This window comes from Schistocerca americana, chromosome 4, assembly GCF_021461395.2.
Source record: "Schistocerca americana isolate TAMUIC-IGC-003095 chromosome 4, iqSchAmer2.1, whole genome shotgun sequence".
Lineage (NCBI taxonomy): Eukaryota > Metazoa > Arthropoda > Insecta > Orthoptera > Acrididae > Schistocerca > Schistocerca americana.
In genome coordinates this window covers 129,859,266-129,881,634 of record NC_060122.1, presented here as the reverse complement: position 1 = coordinate 129,881,634, position 22,369 = coordinate 129,859,266, and positions in this window count along the sequence as shown.

Here is a 22,369-nt window from a genome sequence, read left to right as displayed (position 1 = left end):
GGCTCCAGGGAGACCAGTATTAGATTTCGATGCACCGGTGCAGGTTGACTGTGTCATTTGGATCTTCACATTGGCCATGATACACAGAAATTGCATCGGGATTGAACACAAATGGACAATGGCGACTTAAGTACAAGAAGAGTGAATCTTCTAAGAGTATGTGCTCTGAGCTGCTTGTGGGAGACAAGTATTAGATTCCGATGTACCATTGCACGTTTACTGTATCCCTTCGACATTCACATTGACCATGAAACGCAGAAACTGCAACGGGATTGAATACAAAAGGCATAATGCCGACTTGTGTACAAGAAGAGTGAATCTTTTAAGAGTTTGTGCTTTGAGAGGCTCCTGGGAGACCAGTATTAGATTTCGATGCACCAGTGCAGGTTAACTGTATCCCGTGGACTTCCAACTTGACCATGAGACACAGAAATTAAATCGGGATCGAATACAAAAGGGACAGTGCCGACTTAAGTACAAGAAGAGTGCACTTTCTAAGAGTTTGTGCTTTGTGCGGGTCCTTGGCAGACCAGTATTAGATTACGATTTACCAGTGCAGGTTAACTGCATCCCTTTGACCTTCAGATTGACCATGATACAAAGAAATTGAATCGGGATTGAACATAAAGGGACAATGCCGACTTAAGTACAAGAAGAGTGAATCTTCTAAGACTTTGCGTTCTCGGCGGCTCCTGGGAGACCAGTTTTCGTTTCCGATGCACCAGTGCAGGTATACTGTATCTCTAGGACCGTCAAATTACCATGAAACACTGAAATCGCATCGGGATTGACTGCAAATGGCACAAAGCGCGACTTAAGTACAAGAAGAGTGAATGTTCTTAGGTTTTGTGCTTTGAGCGGCTCCTGGGAGCCCAGTAGTAGATTCTGATGCACCAGTGCAGGTTTACTGTATCCCTTGGACCTTCACATTGACCATGAAACATAGAACTTGCATTGGGATTGAATACAAAAAGCACAATGCCGACTTACGTACAAGAAAAGTGATTCTTCTAAGAATTTGTGTTTGAGCGGCTCATGGGAGACCAGTATTAGATTCCGATGCACAAGTGCAGGTTTACTGTATCCATTGGACCTTCACATTGACTATGAAACATAGAAAATGCATCAGGACTGAATACAAATGGCACAATGCCGACTTAAGTACAAGAAGAGTGTATCGTCTAAGAGTTTGTGCTTTGCGCGGCTCCTGGGAGACCAGTATTAGATCCCGATGCACCAGTGCAGGTTAACTGTATCCCTTGGACCTTCACATTGGCCATGAAACACAGAAATTGCATCGAGATTGAAATCAAAAGGGACAATGCCGACTTAAGTACAAGAAGAGTGAATCTTCCACGAGTTTGTGCTTTGAGCTGTTCATTGGGAGACCAGTATTAGGTTCCGATGCACCAGTCCAGTTTTTGTGTGTCCCTTGGACCTTTACATTGACCATGAAACACAGAAATTGCATCGGGATTCAATACAAAAGGCACAATGCCGACTTAATTACAAGAAGAGTGAATCTTCTAAGAGGTTGTGCTTTGAGCGGCTCCTGGGGGACCAGTATTAGATTCCGATGCACCAGAGCAGGTTTACTGTATCCCTAGCACCTCCAACTTGATCATGAGACACAGAAATTAAATCGGGATCGAACACAAAAGGCACAGTGCCGACTTAAGTACAAGAAGTTTAAAATTTCTGAGAGTTTGTGCTATGAGCGGCGCCTTGGAAGACCTGTATTAGATTTCAATGCACCGCGCAGGTTTACTGTATCCCTTGGACCTTCAGATTGACCATGAAGCACAGAAATTGCTTCGGTATTGAATACAAAAGACACAATGCCGACGTAAGTACAAGAAGAGTGAATCTTCTAAGAATTTGTGCCTTGAACGGCTCCTGGGAGACCAGTATTATATTTTCAATGCACCAGTGCACGGTTACAATATCCTTTTGACCTTCACATTGACCATGAAACACAGAAATTGCATCGTGATTGAATACAAAAGGACAATGCCGAATCAAGTAAACGAAGAGTGAATATTCTAAGAGTTTGTGGTTTGAGCGTCTCCTGGGAGACCAGTATTAGATACCGATGCACCAGTGCAGGTTTACTGTATCATTTGGACTTTCACATTGACCATGAAACACAGAAATCTCATCGTGATTGAATACAAGGGCACAATGCCGAATCAAGTAAAGGAAGAGTGACTATTCTAAGAGTTTGTGGTTTGAGCGGCTCCTGGGAGACCAGTATTAGATACCGATGCACATGTGCAGGTTTACTGTATCCCGTGGACGTTCACATTGACTATGAAACACAGAAATTGCATCGGGATTGAATACAAAATGGACATGCCTACTTAAGTACAAGATGAGTGAATCTTTTAAGAGTTCGTGCTTTGAGCGGCTCCTAGGAGACCAGTATTAGATTTCGATGCACCAGTGCAGGTTAACTGTATCCCGTGGACTTCCAACTTGACCATGAGACACAGAAATTAAATCGGGATCGAATACAAAAGGGACAGTGCCGACTTAAGTACAAGAAGAGTGCACTTTCTAAGAGTTTGTGCTTTGTGCGGGTCCTTGGCAGACCAGTATTAGATTACGATTTACCAGTGCAGGTTAACTGCATCCCTTTGACCTTCAGATTGACCATGATACAAAGAAATTGAATCGGGATTGAACATAAAGGGACAATGCCGACTTAAGTACAAGAAGAGTGAATCTTCTAAGACTTTGCGTTCTCGGCGGCTCCTGGGAGACCAGTTTTCGTTTCCGATGCACCAGTGCAGGTATACTGTATCTCTAGGACCGTCAAATTACCATGAAACACTGAAATCGCATCGGGATTGACTGCAAATGGCACAAAGCGCGACTTAAGTACAAGAAGAGTGAATGTTCTTAGGTTTTGTGCTTTGAGCGGCTCCTGGGAGCCCAGTAGTAGATTCTGATGCACCAGTGCAGGTTTACTGTATCCCTTGGACCTTCACATTGACCATGAAACATAGAACTTGCATTGGGATTGAATACAAAAAGCACAATGCCGACTTACGTACAAGAAAAGTGATTCTTCTAAGAATTTGTGTTTGAGCGGCTCATGGGAGACCAGTATTAGATTCCGATGCACAAGTGCAGGTTTACTGTATCCATTGGACCTTCACATTGACTATGAAACATAGAAAATGCATCAGGACTGAATACAAATGGCACAATGCCGACTTAAGTACAAGAAGAGTGTATCGTCTAAGAGTTTGTGCTTTGCGCGGCTCCTGGGAGACCAGTATTAGATCCCGATGCACCAGTGCAGGTTAACTGTATCCCTTGGACCTTCACATTGGCCATGAAACACAGAAATTGCATCGAGATTGAAATCAAAAGGGACAATGCCGACTTAAGTACAAGAAGAGTGAATCTTCCACGAGTTTGTGCTTTGAGCTGTTCATTGGGAGACCAGTATTAGGTTCCGATGCACCAGTCCAGTTTTTGTGTGTCCCTTGGACCTTTACATTGACCATGAAACACAGAAATTGCATCGGGATTCAATACAAAAGGCACAATGCCGACTTAATTACAAGAAGAGTGAATCTTCTAAGAGGTTGTACTTTGAGCACCTCCTTGGAGACCAGTATTAGATTCCGATGCACCAATGCTGGTTTAATGAATCCGTAGGACCATCACATTGACCATGAAACACAGAAATCGCATCGTGATTGAATACAAAGGCACAATGCCGAATCAAGTAAAGGAAGAGTGAATATTCTAAGAGTTTGTGGTTTGAGCACCTCCTGGGAGACCAGTATTAGATTTCGATACACCGGTGCAGGTTGACTGTATCATTTGGATCTTCACATTGACCATGATACACAGAAATTGCATCGGGATTGAACACAAAAGGACAATGCCGTCTTAAGTACAAGAAGAGTGAATCTTCTAAGACTTTGCGCTTTCGGCGGCTCCTGGGAGACCAGTATTAGATTCCGATGCACCGCGCAGGTTTAATGTATCCCTTGGACCTCCACATTGACCATGAAACACAGAAATTGCATCGGGATTGAATACAAAAAACACAATGCCGACTTAAGTACAAGAAGAGTGAATCTTCTACGACTTTGCGCTTTCGGTGGCTCCTGGGAGATCAGTATTCGATTCCGATGCACCAGTGCAGGTATACTGTATCTCTTGCACCTTCAAATTCCCATGATACACAGAGATTGCATCGGGATTGATTGCAAATGGCACAAAGCGCGACTTAAGTACAAGAAGAGTGAATCTTCTAACATTTTGTGCTTTGAGCGGCTCCTGGGAGCGCAGTACTTGATTCCGATGCACCAGTGCAGGTTTACAGTATCCCTTGGACCTTCACATTGACCCTGAAACATAGAAATTGCATTGGGATTGAATACAAGAAGCACAATGCCGACTTACGTAGAAGAAGAGTGAATCGTCTAAGAGTTTGTGTTTGAGCGGATCTTAGGGTGACCAGCATTAGATTCCGATGCACCAGCGCAGGCTTACTGTATTCCTTGGACCTTCACATTGACCATGAAACACAGAAATTGCATCGAGATTGAAATCAAAAGGGACAATGCCGACTTAAGTACAAGAAGAGTGAATCTTCCACGAGTTTGTGCTTTGAGCTGTTCATTGGGAGACCAGTATTAGGTTCCGATGCACCAGTGCAGATTTTCTGTGTCCCTTGGACCTTTACATTGACCATGAAACACAGAAATTGCATCGGGATTCAATACAAAAGGCACAATGCCGACTTAATTACAAGAAGAGTGAATCTTCTAAGAGGTTGTACTTTGAGCACCTCCTTGGAGACCAGTATTGGATTCCGATGCACAAATGCAAGTATACTGTAACCCTGGGACCTTTACATTGACCATGAAGCACAGAAATTTCATTGGGATTGAATACAAAAGACACAATGCCGACTTAAGTACAAGAGGAGTGAATCTTCTAAGAGGATGTGCTTTGAGCGGCTCCTGGGAGACCAGTATTAGATTCCGATGCACCAGTGCAGGTTGACTGTATAATTTGGACTTTCACATTGACCACGAAACACAGAAATTGCATCGGGATCGAACACAAAAGGGACAATGCAGACTTAAGAACATGAAGAGTGAATCTTCTAAGAGTTAGCGCTTTCAACGGCTCCTGGGAGACCACAATAATATTCCGATGCTCCGGTGCAGGTATACAGTATCGCTTGGAATATTAATTTGACCATGAAACACAGAATTTGCATCGGGATTGAATACAAAAATCACAATGCCGACTTAAGTACAAGAAGAGTGAATCTCCTAAGAGTTTGTACTTTGAACGTCTCGTGGGAGACCAGTATTAGATTCCGATGCACCAGTGCTGGTTTAATGTATCCCTAGGACCTTCACATTGACCATGAAACACAGAAATCGCATCGTGGTTGAATACAAAGGCACAATGCCAAATCAAGTAACGGAAGAGTGAATATTCTAAGAGTTTGTGGTTTGAGCGGCTCCTGGGAGACCAGTATTAGATTTCGTTACACCGGTGCAGGTTGACTGTATCATTTGGATCTTCACATTGACCATGATACACAGAAATTGCATCGGGATTGAACACAAAAGGACAATGCCGTCTTAAGTACAAGAAGAATGAATCTTCTAAGACTTTGCGCTTTCGGCGGCTCCTGGGAGACCAGTATTAGATTCCGATGCACCAGTGCAGCTTTACTGTATCTCTTGCACCGCCAACTTGATCATGAGACACAGAAATTAAATCGGGATCGAATAGAAATTCCACAGTGCCGACTTAAGTACAAGAAGATTGAATCTTCTAAGAGTTTGTGCTATGATCGGCGCCTTGGAAGACCAGTATTAGATTCCGATGCACCGCGCAGGTTTAATGTATCCCTTGGACCTCCACATTGACCATAAAACACAGAAATTGCATCGGGATTGAATACAAAAAACACAATGCCGACTTAAGTACAAGAAGAGTGAATCTTCTAAGGGTTTGTGCTTTCAGCGGCTCCGGGGAAACTAGTATCAGATTGCGGTGCACCGTTGCAGATTGACTGTATCATTTGGATCTTGACATTGACCATGATACACAGAAATTGCATCGGGATTGAATACAAATGGGACAATGTGGACTTAAGTACAAGAAGAGTGAATCTTCTAAGACTTTGCGCTTTCGGCGGCTCCTGGGAGACCAGTATTCGATTCCGATGCACCAGTGCAGGTGTACTGTATCTCTTGGACCTTCAAATTACCATGAAACACAGAAATTGCATCGGGATTGAATACAAAAGGCACAATGCCGACTTAAGTACAAGAAGAGTGAATCTTCTAAGACTTTTCGCTTTCGGCGGCTCCTGGGAGACCAGTATTAGATTCCGATGCACCGCGCAGGTTTAATGTATCCCTTGGACCTTCACATTGACCATGAAACACAGAAATCGCATCGTGATTGAATACAAAGGCACAATGCCGAATCAAGTAAAGGAAGAGTGAATTTTCTAAGAGTTTGTGGTTTGAGCGGCTCCTGGGAGACCAGTATTAGATTTCGATTCACCGGTGCAGGTTGACTGTATCATTTGGATCTTCACATTGACCATGATACACAGAAATTGCATCGGGATTGAACACAAAAGGACAGTGCCGTCTTAAGTACAAGAAGAGTGAATCTTCTAAGACTTTGCGCTTTCGGCGGCTCCTGGGAGACCAGTATTAGATTCCGATGCACCGTGCAGGTTTAATATATCCCTTGGACCTCCACATTGACTATGAAAAATAGAAAATGCATCGGGATTTACTGTATCCCTTGAACGTTCACATTGACCATGAAACACAGAAATTGCATCAAGATTGAATACAAAATGGACAATGCCGACTTATGTACAAGATGAGTGAATCTTCTAAGAGTTCGTGCTTTGTGCGGCTCCTTGGGAGACCAGTATTAGATTACGATTTACCACTGCAAGTTAACTGTATCCCTTTGACCTTCACATTGACCATTAAACACAGAAATTGCCTCGGTATTGAATACAAAAGGGACAATGCCGACTTAAGTACAAGAAGAGTGAATTTCCAAAGAGTTTGTTTTTTGAGCGGTTCCTGGGGGACCAGTATTAGATTCCGATGCACCAGTGCAGGTTTACTGTATCCCTTGGACTTTCACATTGACCATGAAAAACATAAATCGCATCGTGATGGAATACAAAGGCACAATGCCGAATCAAGCAAAGGAAGAGTGAATTTTCTAAGAGTTTGTGGTTTGAGCGGCTCCTGGGAGACCAGTATTAGATTTCGATGCACCGGTGCAGGTTGACTGTATCGTTTGGATCTTCACATTGACCATGATACACAGAAATTGCATCGTGATTGAACACAAAAGATAATGCCGACTTAAGTACAAGAAGAGTGAATCTTCTAAGACGTTGCGCTTTCGGCTTCTCCTGGGAGACCAGTATTAGATTCCGATGCACCAGTGGAGGTTTACTGTATCCATTGGACTTTCACATTGACCATGAAAAACAGAAATCGCATCGTGATTGAATACAAAGGCACAATGCCGAAACAAGCAAAGGAAGAGTGAATATTCTAAGAGTTTGTGGTTTGAGCGGCTCCTGGGAGATCAGTATTAGATTTCGATGCGCCAGTCCTGGTTTACTGTATCTCTTGCACCTCCAACTTGATCATGAGACACAGAAATTAAATCGGGATCGAATAGAAAAGGCACAGTGGCGACTTAAGTACAAGAAGATTGAATCTTCTAAGAATTTGTGCTATGATCGGCGCCTTGGAAGACCAGTATTAGATTCCGATTCACCGCACAGGTTTAATGTATCCCTTGGAACTTCACATTGACCATGAAACACAGAAATCGCATCGTGATTGATTACAAAGGCACAATGCCGAATCAAGTAAAGGAAGAGTGAATATTTTAAGAGTTTGTGGTTTGACCGGCTCCTGGGACACCAGTATTAGATTTCGATGCACCGGTGCAGGTTGACTGTATCATTTGGAACTTCACATCGACCATGAAACATAGAAATTGCATTGGGATTGAATACAAAAAGCACAATGCCGACTTACGTACACGAAGAGTGATTCTTCTAAGGATTTGTGCTTTGAGCGGCTCATGGGAGATCAGTATTAGATTCCGAAGCACCAGTGCAGGTTTACTGTATCCATTTGACCTTCATATTGACTATGAAACATAGAAAATGCATCGGGATTGAATACAAAAGGCACAATGCCGACTTAAGTTCAAAATGAGTGAATCTTCTAAGAGTTTGTGCTTTGCGTGGCTGCTGGGAGACCAGTAGTAGATCCCGTTGCACCAGTGCTGGTTAACTGTATCCCTTGGACCTTCACATTGACCATGAAAGACAGAAATTGCATCGGGATTGAAATCAAAAGTCTCAATGCCGACATAAGTATAAGAAGAGTGAATCTTCTAAGAGTTTGTGTTTGAGCGGTTCTTTGGGAGACCAGTATTAGATTACCATGCACCAGTGCAGGTTTTCTGTGTCCCTTGGACCTTTACATTGACCATGAAACACAGAAATTGCATCAGGATTCAATACAAAAGGCACAATGAAGACTTAATTACAAGAAGAGTGAATCTTCTAAGAGATTGTACTTTGAGCACCTCCTTGGTGACCAGTATTAGATTCCGATGCACCAATGCTGGTATACTGTATCCCTGGGACCTTTACATTGACCATGAAGCACAGAAATTTCATCGGGATTCAATACAAAAGGCACAATGCCTACTTAAGTACAAGAGGAGTAAATCTTCTAAGATGTTGTGCTTTGAGCGGCTCCTGGGAGACCAGTATTAGATTCCGATGCACCAGTGCAGGTTTACTGTATTTCTTGCACCTCCAACTTGATCATGAGACACAGAAATTAAATCGGGATCGAATACAAAAGGCACAGTGCCGACTTAAGTACAAGAAGATTGAATCTTCTAAGATTTTGTGCTATGATCGGCGCCTTAGATGACCAGTATTAGATTCCGATGCACCGCACAGGATTAATGTATCCCTTGGACCTCCACATTGACCATGATACACAGAAATTGCATCGGTATTGAATACAAAAGACACAATGCCGACTTAAGTATAAGAAGAGTGAATCTTCTAAGGGTTTGTGTTTGAGCAGCTCCTGGGAAACCAGTATCAGATTGCAGTGCACCGTTGCAGATTGACTGTATCATATGGATCTTCACATTGACCAAGAAACACAGAAATTGCACCGGGATTGAATACAAAAGGGACAATGTGGACTTAAGTACAAGAAGAGTGAATCTTCTAAGACTTTGCGCTTTCGGCGGCTCCTGGGAGACCAGTATTCGATTCCGATGCACCAGTGCAGGTATACTGTATCTCTTGGACCTTCAAATTACCATGAAACACAGAAATTGCATCGGGATTGATTGCAAATGGCACGAAGCGCGACTTAAGTACAAGAAGAGTGAATCTTCTAAGATTTTGTGCTTTGTGCGGCTCATGGGAGCCCAGTAGTAGATTCCGATGCACCAGTGCTGGTTTACTGTAACCCTTGGACCTTCACATTGACCATGACACATAGAAATTGCATTGGGATTGAATACAAAAAGCACAATGCAGACTTACGTACAAGAAGAGTAATTCTTCTAAGAATTTGTGCTTTGAGCGGCTCATGGGAGACCAGTTTTAGATTCTGATGCACCAGTGCAGGTTTACTGTATCCATTGGACCTTCACATTCACTATGAAACATAAAAAATGCATCGGGATTGAATACAAATGGCACAATGGCGACTTAAGTACAAGATGAGTGAATCTCCTAAGTGTTTGTGCTTTGCGCGGCTCATGGGAGACCAGTATTAGATCCCGATGCACCAGTGGAGGTTAACTGTATCAATTGGACCCTCACATTGACCATGAAAGACAGAAATTGCATCGGCATTGAAATCAAAAGTCTCAATGCCGATATAAATACAGGAAGAGAGAAACTTCTAAGAGTGTGTGCTTTGAGCGGCTTCTGGGAAACCAGCATTAGATTCCGATGCACCAGTGCAGGTTTACCGTATCCCTTGGATCTTCACATTGACCATGGAAGACAGAAATTGCATCGGGATTGAATACAAAATGCACAATGCCGACATAAGTACAAGTAAAGTGAATCTTCTAAGAATTTGTGCTTTGAGCGGCTCATGGGAGACCAGTATTAGTTTCCGATGCACCAGTGCAGGTTTACTGTATCCCTTGGACCTTCACATCGACCACGAAACACAGAATGTGCATCGGGATTGAATCCAAAAGGCACAATGCCGACTTCAGTACATGGTGAGTGAATCTCCTAAGAGTTTGTGCTTGAGGGGCTCCTGGGTGACCAGTATTAGATTCCGATGCACCAGCGCAAGTTTACTGTATTCCTTGTATTTTCAACATGACCATGAAACACAGAAATTGCATCGGAATCGATTTCAAAATACAAATTGCTGACTTAAGTACAAGAAGAGTGGGTCTTCTAGGGGGTTGTACTTTGAGCAGCTCCTTGGTGACCAGTCATAGACTCCGATGCACCAGTGGAGTTTTACCTTATCCCTTGGACCTTTACATTGACCATGAAGCCCTGAAATTGCATCTGGATTCAATACAAAAGGCACAATGCCGACTTAAGTACAAGATGAGTGAATCTTCTAAGAGTTTGTGTTTAGAGCAGCTCCTGGGAGACCAGTATTAGATTCCGATGTACCAGTGCACGTTTACTGTATCCCTTGGACGTTCACATTGACTATGAAACACCGAAATCGCATCGCCATTGAATACAAAATGCACAATGCGCCACTTAAGTACAAGAAGAGTTAATCTTCTAAGAGTTTGTACTCTGACCGGCTCCATGGAGCCCAGTATTAGATTCCGATGCTCCAGTGCAGGTTTACTGTATTCCTTGGACCTTCACATTGACCATGAAACACAGATATTGCATCGGCATTGAATACAAAAGGGACAATGCCGACTTAAGTACAAGTAGAGTGAATTATCTACGAATTTGTGTTTTGAGCGGCCCCTGGGAGACCCGTATTAGATTCCGATGTACCAGTCCATGTTTACTGCATCCCTTGGACCTTCACATTGACCATGAATCGCTGAAACTCCGTCGGGATTGAATACAAAATGTACAATGCCTTCATAAGTACAAGAAGAGTGAATCTCCTTAGAGTTTGTGGTTGAGGGGCTCCTGGGAGACCAGTATTAGATTCCGATGCACCAGTGCAGGTTTTATGTATCCCTTGGACCTTTACATTGACCATGAAACACTGAAGCTGCATCGGGATTCAATACAAAAGGCACAATGGCGACATAAGTACAAGAGGAGTGAATCTTCTAAGAGTTTGTGCTTTGAGCGTCTCCTGGAAGACCAGTATCAGATTCCGATGCACCAGTGCAAGGTGACTGAATCATTTGGACTTTCACATTGACCATGAAACACAGAAATTGCATCGGGATTAAATACAAATTGGACAATGCCGACTTAAGACCAAGAAGAGTGAATCTTCTAAGAGTTTGCGCTCTCAGCGACTCCTGGGAGACCAGTATTTCATTCTGATGCTCTGGTGCAGGTATACTGTATCCCTTGGAACTTCACATTGACCATGAAACTCAGAAATTGCATCGGGATTGAATACAAAAGGCACAATGCCGACTTAAGTACAAGAAGAGTGAATCTCCTAAGAGTTTGTACTATGAACGGCTCCTGGGAGACCAGTATTAGATTTCGATGCACCAGTGCTGGTTTACGCCATCCCTTAAACCTTCACATTGACCATGAAAGACAGAAATTGCATCGGGATTGAAATCAAAAGTTCCAATGCCGACTTAAGTACAAGAAGAGTGTATCTTCTAAGAGTTTGTGCTTTGAGCGGATCCTGAGAGACCAGTATTAGATTCTGATGCAACAGTGCAGGTTTACTGTATCCCTTGGACATTCACATTCACCGTGAAACACAGAATCTGTATCGGAATTGAATACAAAAGGGACAATGATAACCTAAGTACAAGAAGAGTGAATTTCCTAAGAGTTTGTGCTTTGAGCGGCTCCTTTGAGACCAGTTTCAGATTCCGATGTACCAGTGCACGTTTACTGTATCCCTTGGACTTTCAGATTGACCATGAAACACAGACACTGCATCGGGATTGAATACAAAAGGGACAATAGCACTTAAGTACAAGAGGAGTGAACCTTCTAAGGGGTTGTAAATTTGAGCAGCTCCTTGGACACCCATCATAGACTCCGATGCACCAGTGCTGTTTTACTGTATCCCTTGGACCTTTACATTGACCATGAAGCACTGAAATTGCATCGGGATTCAATACAAAAGGCACAATGCGGACTTAATTACAAGAAGAGTAAATCTTCAAAGAAGTTGTGTTTGAGCGGCTCCTGGGACACCAGTATTAGATTCCGATGCACCAGTGCAGGTTGACTGTATCCCTTGGACCTTCACATTGACCATGAAACACAGAAATTGCATCGGGATTGAATACAAAATGCACAATGCCGACATAAGTACAAGTAAAGTGAATCTTCTAAGAGTTTGTGCTTGAGGGGCTCCTGGGTGACGAGTATTAGATTCCGATGCACCTGTGCAAGTTTACTGTATTCCGTGTATTTTCAACGTGACCATGAAACACAGAAATTGCATCGGAATCGATTTCAAAATACAAATTGCTGACTCAAGTACAAGAAGAGTGGGTCTTCTAGGGGGTTGTACTTTAAGCAGCTCCTTGGTGACCAGTCATAGACTCCGATGCACCAGTGGAGTTTTACCGTATCCCTTGGACCTTTACATTGACCATGAAGCCCTGAAATTGCATCTGGATTCAATACAAAAGGCACAATGGCGACTTAAGTACAAGATGAGTGAATCTTCTAAGAGTTTGTGTTTAGAGCAGCTCCTGGGAGACCAGTACTAGATTTCGATGTACCAGTGCACGTTTACTGTATCCCTTGGACGTTCACATTGAACATGGAACACAGAAACTGCATCGGGATTGAATACAAAAAGCACACTGCCGACTTAAGTACAAGAAGAGTGAATCTTCTACGAGATTGTACTTTGAGCAGCTCCTTGTAGACCAATATGAGATTCAGATGCACCAGTGCAGGTACTGTATCCCTTGGATCTTCACATTGACCATGAGAGACAGAAACTGCATCGGGATAGAAACCAAAATGGATAAAGCCGACTTAAGTACAAGAAGTGTGATTCTTCTAAGAGTTCGTGCTTTGAGCGGCTCATGGGAGACCAGTATTAGATTCCGATGCACCAGTGCAGGTTTACTTCATCTCATGGATATTCACATTGACCATGAAACAGAAATTGTATCGGGATTGAATACAAAAAGGACAATGCCGACGTAAGTACGAGAAGAGTGAGTCCTCTTGGAGTTTAAGCTTTGAGCGAATCCTTTTGAGACCAGTATTAGATTCCGATGCACCAGTGCGGGCTCACAGTATCCCATGTACCTTCACATTGACCATGAAGCACAGAAATTGCATCGGGATTGAATACAAGATACACAATGCCGACATAAGTACAAGAAGAGTGAATCTTCTAAGAGTTTGTACTTTGAGCAGCTCCTTGGAGACCAGTATGAGATTCCGATGCACCAGTGCAGGTTTACAGTATCCCTTGGACCTTCACATTGACCATGAAACCCAGAAATCGCATCGGGATAGAATACGAATGGCACAATGCCCACTTAAGTACAAGAAGAGTAAATCTTCTACGAGTTTTTGGTTTGAGCGGCTCCTTGGGAGACCAGTGTTAGATTCCGATGCATCAGTGCAGGTTAACTGTGTCCCTTTGCCCTTCACATTGACCATGAAACACTGAAATTGCATCGGGATTGAATACAGAAGGGCGAATGCCGACTTCAGTACAGAAAGAGTTAATTTTCTAAGGGTTTGTGGTTTGAGTGGCTCCTGGGAGACCAGTTTTAGATTCCGATGCACCAGTGCCGGTTTACTGCATCCCTTGGACCTTCACATTGCCCACGAAACACAGAAATTGCATCGGGATGGAATACAAAAGGGACAATGCCAACTTAAGTACAAGAAGAGTGAGACTTCTAAGAAAATGCACTTTCAGCGGCTCCTGGGAGACCAGTATCAGATTCCGATGCAGCAGTGCAGGTTTACTGCATCCCTTGGACCTTCACATTGACCATGAAACACAGAAATCGCATCGTGATTGAGTACAAAAGGCACAATGCCGAATCAAGTAAAGAAAAGTGAATCTTCTAAGAGTTTGTGGTTTGAGCGGCTCATGGGAGACCAGAATTCGGTTCCGATGCACCTGTGCAGGTTTACTGTATCCCTTGGACCTTCACATTTACCATGTAACACAGAAATTGCATCGGGGTTGAATACAAAAGAGACAATGCCGACTTAAGTCCAAGAAGAGAGAATCTTCTAAGAATTTGTGATTTGAGCGGCTCCTGGGATGCTCTGTAGTAGATTCTGATGCACCAGTGCAGGTTTATTGTATCCCTGGGATCTTCACGTTGACCATGATACACAGAAGTTGCATCGGGATTGGATACAAAAGGCACAATGCCGACTGAACTACAAGAAGAGTGAATCTTCTAAGAGTTTGATTTTTGAGCGGCTCCTGGGAGACTAGTATTAGATTCCGATACACCAGAGCAGGTTTACTGTTTTCCTTGAAACTTCACATTGACCATGAAACACAGAAATTGCATCGGGATTGAATGCAAATGGCACAATGCCGACCTAAGTACAAGTGGAGTGAGTCTTCTAAGAGTTTCTGTATGAGCGGCTCATGGGAGACCAGTATTATATTCCAATGCACCAGTGCTGGTTTACTGTATCCCTTGGTCCTTCACATGGACCATGAAGCACAGAAATTGCATCGGGATTGAATACAAGATCCACAATGCCGACATAATTACAAGAAGAGTGAATCTTCTAAGAGTTTGTACTTTGAGCAGCTCTGTGGAGACCAGTATCAGATTCCGATGCACCAGTGCAGGTTTACTGTATCCCTTGGACCTTCACATTGACCATGAAACACAGAAATCGCATCGGGATCGAATACAAAAGGCACAATGCCAACTTAAGTACAAGAAGAGTGAATCTTCTACGAATTTTTGGTTTGAGCGGCTCCTTGGGAGACCAGTATTAGATTCCGATGCACCAGTGCAGGTTTACTGTATCCCTTGGACCTTCAACTTGTCCATGAAACACAGAAATGCCATTGGGATTGAGTACAAAAGACACAATGTCAACTTAAATAGAAGAAGAGTGAATCTTCTACGAATTTGTGGTTGAGCGGCTCCTGGGAGACCTCTATTAGATTCCGATGCACCAGTGCACGTTAACTGTATCCCTTTGCCCTTCATATTGACCATGAAACACAGAAAATGCATCGGCATTGAATACAGAAGGGAGACTGCCGACTTCAGTACAAGAAGAGTGAATTTTCTATGAGTTTGTGGTTTGAGTGGCTCCTGGGAGACCAGTATTGGATTCCGATGCACCAGTGCAGGTTTATTGCATCCCTTGGACCTTCACATTTACCATGTAACACAGAATTTGCATCGGGATTGAATACAAAATGACAATGCCGACCTAAGTATAAGGAGGGTGAGTCTTGTAAGAATTTGTGCTTTCAGCGGCTCCTGGGAGACCAGAATTAAATTCGGACGCACCAGCGCAGGTTTACTGTATCCCTTGGACATTCAAATTGACCATGATACACAGACATTGCATCGGGGCTGAATACAAAAGAGACAAGGCCGACTTGAGTACAAGAACAGTGATTCTTCGAAGAATTTGTGATTTGAGCGGCTCCTGGGATGCCCTGTAGTAGATTCTGACTCACCAGTGCAGGTTTACTGTATCCCTGGGATCTTCACATTGACCATGATACACAGAAGTTGCATCGGGATTGGATACAAAAGGCACAATGCCGACTGAAGTACAAGAAGAGTGAATCTTCTAAGAGTTTCTGTATGAGCGGCTCATGGGAGACCAGTATTATATTCCAATGCACCAGTGCAGGTTTACTGTATCCCTTGGACCTTCACATGGACCATGAAACACAGAAATTTGCTTTGGGATTGAATGCAAGAGGGACAATGCCGACTTAAGTACAAGAAGTGTGAATCATCTAAGAGTTTGTGATTTGAGCAGCTCCTGGGATGCCCTGTAGTAGAATCTGATGCACCAGCGCAGATTTACTGTATCCCTTGGATCTTCACATTGACCATGATACACAGAAGTTGCATCGGGATTGGATGCAAAAGGCAAAATGCCGACTTAAGTACAAGAAGAGTGAATCTACTAAGAGATTGTGCATTTAGTGGCTCTTGGGAGGCCAGTATTAGATTCCGATGCACCAGTGCAGGTTTACTGTATCCCGTGGACGTTCACATTGACCATGAAACACAGAAATTGCATAGGGATTGAATACAAAAAGCACAATGACCACTTAAGTACAGGGAGATTGAATCTACTTAGGGTTTGTGCTATGAGCGGCTCCTGGGAGCCCAGTATCAGATTCAGATGCACCAGCGCAAGTTGACTGTATCATTTGGACTTTCACATTGACCATGAAACGCAGAAATTATATGGGGATTGATACAAAAGCGACAAATCCGACTTATGTACAAGAAGATTGATTCTTCTAAGAGTTGGTGCTTTGAGCGGCTCATGGGAGACCAGTATTAGATTCTTATGCACCAGTGCAAGTTTACTGTATCCCTTGGACCTTCACATTGACCATGAAACAGAAATTGCATCGGGATAGAATACAAAAGGCACAAAGCCGATTTAAGTGCAAGATGAGTGAATCTTCTAAGAGTTTGTGCTTTGAGCGGTTCCTGGGGGACCAGAATTATATTCCGATGCACCAGTTGGGGTGTACTGTATCCCTTGGATCTTCACATTGACCATGAGAGACAGATATTGCATCGAAGTAGAAACCAAATGGACAATGCCGACTTAAGTCCAAGTAGAGTGATTCTTCTAAGAGTTTGTTCTTTGAGCGGCTCCTGGGAGACCAGTATTAGATTCCGATGCACCAGTGCAGGTTTACTGCATCCATTGGACATTCACATTGTCCATGATACACGGAAATTGAGTTGGCATTGAATACAAAAGGGACAAAGCCGACATAAGTACAAGAAGAGTGAATCTTCTGAGAGTTTCTGCTATGAGCGTATCCTGGGAGCCCAGTATTAGATTCCTATGCACCAGTGCAGGTTTACTGTATCCCTTGGACCTTCTCACTGACCATTAAACACAGAAGTTGCATCGCGATTGAATACAAAAGGGACAATGCCGACTTAAGTACAAGAAGAGTGAATCTTCTAAGAGAATGCATTTTCAGCGGCTCCTGGGAGACCAGTATTAGATTCCGATGCAGCAGTGCAGGTTTACTGCATACCTTGGACCTTCACATTGACCATGAAACACAGAAATCGCATCGTGATTGAATACAAAAGGCACAATGCAAGGTGTAGTAAAGAAAAGTGAATCTTCAAAGAGTTTGTGGTTTGAGCGGCTCATGGGAGACCAGTAGTAGATTCCGATGCACCAGTGCAGGTCTACTATATCCCTCGGATCTTCACATTGACCATGAAACACAGAATTCGCATCGACATTGTATACAAAAGGGACAATGCCGACTTAAATACATAAAAAGTGAATCTTCTAAGAATTTGTCCTTTTAGGGCTCTTGGGAGGCCAGTATTAGAATCGGATGCATCAGTGCAGGTTTACTATATCCCTTGGACCTTCACATTGACCATAAAACACAGAAATTGCAACGGGATTGAATACGAAAGGGAAATTGCCGACTTACGTACAAGAAGAGAGACTCTTCTAAGAGTTTGTGCTTTGATTGTCTCCTGGGAGACCAGTATTAGATTCCGATGCATCACAGCAGGTTTAATGTATCCCCTGGACCTCCACATTGACCTTGGAACACAGGAATTGCATCGGGATTGAATACAAACGGCACATTGCCGACTTAAGTCCAAGAAGAGTGAATCTTCTACGAATTTGTGGTTCGAGCCGCTCCTGGGAGACGAGTATTAGATTCCGATGCACCAGTGTAGGTTAACTGTATCCCTTTGACCTTCACATCGACCATGAAACACAGATGTTGCATCGGGATTGAATACAAAGGGCGAATGCCGACTTAAGTACAAGAAGAGTGAATTTTCTAAGTGTTTGTGGATTGAGCGGCTCCTGGGAGACCAGTATTAGATACCGATGCACCAGTGCAGGTTTACTGTATCGCTTTCACCTTCCCATTGACCATGAAACACAGAAATGGCATCATCATTGAATACAAAAGCACAATGCCGAATCAAGTAAAGAAGAGAGAATCTTCAAAGAGTCTGTGCTTTGAGCGGCTCATGGGAGACCAGTATTAGATTCCGATGCACCAGTGCAGGTTAACTGTATCCCTTGGATCTTCACATTGACAATGAGACACAGAAATTGCATCATGATTGAATAGAAAAGGCACAATGACGAGTTAAGTACAAGAAGAGTGAAACTTCTAAGAGTTTGTGCATCGAGCGGTTCCTGGGAGACCAGTCTTAGATTACGATGCAGCAGTGCAGGTTTACTGTATCCACTGGATCGTCACATTGACCATGAGACACATAAATTGCATCGGGATTGAATGCAAGAGGGACAATGCCGACTTAAGTACAAGGAGAGTGAATCTTCTACGAATTTGTGGTTTGAGCGGCTCCTGGGAGGCCGATATTAGATTCCGATGCACCAGTGCACGTTAACTGTATCCCTTTGCCCTTCACATTGACCATGAAACACAGAAAATGCATCGGGATTGAATACAGAAGGAAAAATGCCGACTTAAGTACAAGAAGAGTGAATTTTCTAAGATTTTGTGGTTTGACTGGCTCCTGGGAGACCAGTATTAGATTCCGATGCAACCAGTGCAGGTTTACTGTATACCTTGGACCTTCTCATTGACCATGAAACACGGAAATTGCATGATGATAGAATACAAAAGGGACAATGCTGACTTAAGTACAAGAAGATTGAATCCTCTAAGAGAATGCATTTTCAGCGGCTCCTGGGAGACCAGTATTACATTCCGATGCAGCAGTGCAGGTTTACTGCATCCTTTGGACCTTCACAGTGACCTTGAAACACAGAAATTGCATCGTGATTGAACACAAAAGGCACAATGCCGAATCAAGTAATGAAAAGTGAATCTTCTAAGAGTTTAAGGTTTGAGCGGCTCATGGGAGACCAGTAGTAGATTCCGATCCACCAGTGCAGGTTTACTGTATCCCTTGGATCTTCACATTGACCATGAGACACAGAAATTGCATCGGGATTGTATAGAAAAGGCTCAATGACGACATAAGTACAAGACGAGTGAAACTTCTATGAGTTTGTGCATTGAGCGGTTCCTGGGAGACCAGTATTAGATTCCGATGTTCTTGTGCAGGTTGACTGTATCATTTCGACCTTCACATTGACCATGTAACACAGAATTTGCATCGGGATTGAATACAAAAGGGACAATGCCGACTTAAGTACAAGGAGGGTGAATCTTCTAAGTATTTGTGTTTTGAGCGGCTCCTGGGAGACCAGTATTAGATTCCGATGCACCAGCGCAGGTTTACTGTATCCCTTGGATCTTCACATTGACCATGAAACACAGACATTGCATTGGGATTGAATACAAAAGAGACAATGCCGACATAAGTACAAGAAGAGTGAATCTTCTAAGAGTTAGTGATTTGAGCGGCTCCAGGGATGCCCTGTAGTAGATTCTGATGCACCAGTGCAGGTTTACTGTATCATTTGAATCTTCACATAGACCATGATACACAGAGGTTGCATCTGGATTGAATGCAAAATGCACAATGCCGACTTAAGTATAAGTGGAGTGAGTCTTCTAATAGTTTGTGTATGAGCGGCTCATGGGTCCCCAGTATCACATCCAATGCAGCAGTGCATGTTTACTGTATCCCTTGGACCTTCACATTGACCATGAAACACAGAAATTGCATCGGGATTGAATGCAAGAGGGACAATGCGGACGTAAGTACAAGAAGAGTGAATCTTCTGAGAGTTTGTGATTTGGGCGGCTCCTGGGAGACCATAATTAGATTCCGATCCACCATTGCAGGTTTACTGTATCCCTAGGACCTTCATATTGACCAAGAAACACAGTAATTGCATCGGGATTGAATAAAAAAGCCACCACGCCTACTTGTGTACAAGAGGAGTGAATCTTCTAAGAGTTTGTACTTTCAGCGGCTCATGGGAGACCAGTATTAGATTCCGATGCACCAGTGCAGCTTTACTGTATCCCTTGGACCCTTTCATTGACCATGAAACACAGAAATTGCATCGGGATTGAATACAAAAGGCACAATGCCGAATCATGTAAAGAAGAGTGAATCTTCTAAGAGTTTGTGTTTTGAGGGGCTCCTAGGAGACCAGTATTAGATTCCGATGCACCAGTGCAGGTTTACTGTATCCGTTGACCTTCACATTGACCATGAAACAGAGAAATTATATCGGCATTGAATACAAAAGGGAAATTGCCGACTTAAGTACAAGAAGAGAGATTCTTCTATGAGTTTGTGCTTTGATTGTCTCCTGGGAGACCAGTATTAGATTCCGATGACCACCGCAGGTTTACTGTATCCCCTGGACCTCCACATTGACCATGAAACACAGAAATTGCATCGGGATTGAATTCAAAAGGCACATTGCCGACATAGGTACAAGAAGAGTGAATCTTCTACGAATTTGTGGTTCGAGCCGCTCCTGGGAGACCTGTATTGGAATCCGATGTACCAGTACACGTTAACAGTATCCCTTTGACCTTCACATTGACCATGAAACACAGATATTGCATCGGGATTGAATACAAAGGGAGAATGCCGGCTTAAGTACAAGAAGAGTGAATTTTCTAAGAGTTTGTGGATTGAGCGGCTCCTGGAAGACCAGTATTAGCTACCGATGCACCAGTGCAGGTTTACTCTATCCCTTTGACTTTCCCATTGACCATGAAACACAGAAATCGCATAATCATTGAATACAAAAGCACAATGCCGAATCAAGTAAAGAAGAGAGAATCTTCAAAGAGTTTTTGCATTGAGCGGCTCATGGGAGCCCAGTATTAGATTCCGATGCACCAGTGCAGGTTAACTGTATCCCTCGGATCTTCGCATTGACAATGAGACACAGAATTTGCATCATGATTGAATAGAAAAAGCACAATGTCGAGTTAAGTACAAGAAGAGTGAAACTTCTAAGAGTTTGTGCATCGAGCGGTTCCTGGGAGACCAGTCTTAGATTCCGATGCAGCAGTGCAGGTTTACGGTATCCATTGGACCCTCTCATTGACCATGAAACACAGAAATTGCATCGGGATTGAATACAAAAGTCACAATGATGTCTTAAGTACAGGACGAGTGAATCTTCCAAGAGAATATACTTTGAGCGGCCCCTGGGAAACCAGTATTAGATTCCTGATGCACCAGTGCAGGTTTACTGTATCCCTTGGACCTTCACAGTGACCATGAAACACAGAAATTGCATCGGGATTGAATACAAAAGGGACATTGCCGATTTAAGTACAAGAAGAGTGAATTTTCTAATGGATTGTGATTTGAGCGGCTCCTGGGAGACCAGTAGTAGATTCCGATGCACCAGTGCAGTTTTACTGTATCCCTTGGACCTTCACATTGACCATGAAACACAGAATTTGCATCGAAATTGAATACAAAAGGACAATGCCGACTTAAATGCATGAAGAGTGAATCTTATAAGAGATTGTGTTTTTAGTGGCTCTTTGGTGGCCTGTATTAGAATCCGATGCACCAGTGCAGGTTTACTGTATCCCTTGGACATTCACATTGACCATAAAACACAAAAATTGCGACGAGATTGAATACAAAAGGCACAATGCCAACTTAAGTACAAGTAGAGTGAATCTACTAGGAATTTTTGGTTTGAGCGGCTCCTGGGGGACGTGTATTAGATTCCGATGCCCCAGAGCACGTTTTCTGTATCCTTTGACTTCACATTGACCATGAAACACAGAATTTGCGTCGGGATTGAATTCAAAAGTAACAATGCCGACTTAAGTACATGAAGAGCGAATTTTCTAAGAGTTTGTGGATTGAGCGGCTCCTGGGAGCCAAGAATTAGATTCCGATGCGCCAGTGCAGGTTTACTGTATCACTTGGAACTTCCCATTGACCATGAAACACAGAAATCGCATCGTAATAGAATACAAAAGGCACAATGCCGAATCAAGTAAAGAAGAGTGAATCTTCTAGGAGTTTGTGT